This window comes from Galeopterus variegatus, unplaced genomic scaffold (genome assembly GCF_000696425.1).
Source record: "Galeopterus variegatus unplaced genomic scaffold, G_variegatus-3.0.2 Scaffold5968, whole genome shotgun sequence".
NCBI classification, from domain to species: Eukaryota; Metazoa; Chordata; class Mammalia; order Dermoptera; family Cynocephalidae; genus Galeopterus; species Galeopterus variegatus.
Genome location: NW_007732079.1, coordinates 11,725 through 14,530, shown reverse-complemented (window position 1 = coordinate 14,530; position 2,806 = coordinate 11,725). Strand labels below are relative to the sequence as shown.

At 39.5% G+C, this 2,806-nt stretch overlaps 1 pseudogene; it reads left to right on the top strand.

Annotated features, from left to right (window-relative positions):
* Positions 1 to 1,319: 1,319 nt before the first annotated feature.
* On the top strand, positions 1,320 to 2,548 carry LOC103605660 (annotated as a pseudogene).
* Positions 2,549 to 2,806: the final 258 nt, after the last annotated feature.

Here is a 2,806-nt window from a genome sequence, read left to right as displayed (position 1 = left end):
ACCAAGCCTATACACTGGGGAAGAGACTGCCTCTTCAGCAAATGGTGCTGGGATAACTCGACATCAATATGCAGAAGAATGACTCTAGACCGATACCTCTCACCATATACTAAAATCAACTCAAAATGGATTAAAGAATTAAATATACACCCTGAAACAATAAAACTTCTTAAAGAAAACATAGGACAAACACTTCATGAAGTAGGACTGGATACAGACTTCATGAATACGATCCCAAAAGCATGGGCAACCAAAGGAAAAATAAACAAATGGGATAAGATATACGAATGGCCAACAGACACATGAAAAAATGCTCAACATCACTCAGCATTCGGGTCAAAACCACACTGAGATACCATCTCATTCCAGTTAGGATGGCTAACATCCAAAAGACTGAGAATGATAAGTTCTAGAGAGATTGAGGAGAAAAAGGAACTCTCATAAATTGTTGGTGGGACTGCAAAATGGTACAGCCTGTATGGAAAATGGTATGGAGGTTCCTCAAACAATTGCAGATAGATCTACCATGTGACCCAGCTATCCCACTGCTTTGAATATACCCATAGGAATGGAAATCATTAAGTTGAAGGGATACCTGTTCTCCAGTGTTCATTGCAGCACTCTTTACAATAGCTAAGAGTTGGAACCAGCCCAAATATCCATCATCAGATGAGTGGATACGGAAAATGTGGTATATCTACACAATGGAATACTACTCAGCTATAAAAAAGAATGAAATACTGCCATTTGCAACAACACGGATGGACCTTGAGAGAATTATATTAAGTGAAACGAGTCAGGCACAGAAAGAGAAATATCACATGTTCTCACTTATTTATGGGAGCTAAAAATAAATAAATACACAAACAACCAGGGGCGGGGGAGGGAAGAAGACATAACAATTACAATTTCTTGAAGTTGATACGACAAGTGAACAGAAAGGACATTGTTGGGAGGGAGGGGGAGAGGGACAAGAGAGGGAGGTCTCGGTAATAGGCCACAGTAATCAACCACATTGTATATTGACAAAATAAAATTAAATTAAAAGAAAAAACTGGAATGAATAGATTTTGTATTGTTCTGGTTGATGAAAGAAATATTCATTCTTAGAAGGGAAAACCACAAATTGTTGAATAAGCGTCAGGACGAAGACAATTTTTAATCCAAGGGACACATACAGACAAGAAAAGGATTCAACAAAGGGACAAGGAGTTCTCTTTGAGGGATTGTTATTGTCTGGTTGATCCATGGTATATTACAGAAGGTTGAAAGGACGCTGAGAGATCCATATAAATCCATCATCTGAGCCCAATCCTTCAATGAAAAAATCACATGAAGCCCAGTGGCTGACCGAAGGCCTGTCAGGTAGTAAGCAGCAGAGCCAGGAATTGAATCCAGATGAATTCCTTCCTGACCATGCTGCCTACCCATCAGGAGCCTTTGTGGATACCAGCTGCCCTGCTCAGGTATGATATGATTGAACTTAAGAGTAATGTATATATCATTTCTGTTTGCATTTTATTAGCAAAAGGAAGCTGCATATCAGTAAGACAGGATGTATAATCCTCTTACTGGGAGGGTAGTGAGTAATTCTAAACAGTAATACAATCTGTGCCACCTCTTCTCTCTGTCCCTCAGCCTAGCAGTGGTAGCAGCTGCTGATAATCTCTGTTCAGCTTTTTTACCCACTGAGTAACCAATTCCCTGTATTGTCATCTCTCTGTATAAAAATTCAAGCGTTTTCTGATTTTTAATTAAGCCAACAACCTCTGCCACATCAACATTTGAACACTTTTTGTTTAAGGATGTGCTAGGCAAGGAAAATAATGTCTGCTGTGGATTTTTTTTTTTAAGTAGTATATATAGCCTCCTTTCTGTCTGTCAGAAACCATCAGTTTTATCTCAGAGGTAAGCCAAGGTGGGTGCATAAAAGTGCATACAGGAGCTATGAAGGGAGATGCAGTCTGATGTAATGTGCTTCTTTCTGAGGGTCGGCTGCTGGCAGTACGACCTGCTCTCTGTGCTCCACAGGGCTCCCCAGCCCACCCAGGTGGATAAAGCCACAGACTGGGATACAAGGCCAAGCAAGATTATGTCATATACAGGATTTGTGTGCGCTGTCGTGGGCACAAATAACCAGTTCCTGAGGATGAAATCAATGTCACCTAAGGGTACAACCTATGGCAAGCCTGTCCATCACGGTGTCAACCAGCTAATGTTTGCCTGATGCCTTCAGTCTGTGGCCGAGGAGTGAGCTGGATGCCACAGTGGGGCTCTGAGAGTCCTGGATTCCTAGTGGGTTGGTGAAGATTTCACATACAAATTCTTTGAGGTTTTCCTCATTGATCCATCCCATAAATCTATCAGAAGAAATCCTGACACCTAGTGGATCACCAAACCAGTCCATAAGCACAGAGAGATGTGTGGACTGACCTCTGCAGGCCCTAAGAGTTGTAGCTTTGGAAAGGGCCACAAATCCCACCATACTGTTAGTGGTTCTCACTGTGCAGCTTGGAGAAGGCACAATATTCTCCAGCTCTACCGTTAATACTCATATAAGTAAGGTTTGTAAAATTCATACCTGATAAGCAATTTAGGACAGTCAAAAAAAAATGAAAAATAAACAAAAAGTAGTGTACACAAAAATACCTGTGAGTAATAATCATAATGATGATCATTGTGATTATTTTTCTTATTTTATAATATAATTTTTAGAACTAACTTTTATAATTTTAATAATTTTAGGACATAATTTTATATTTAATTTTAATAATTTTGTAGCTAAATTTTCATAATACAATTTTTA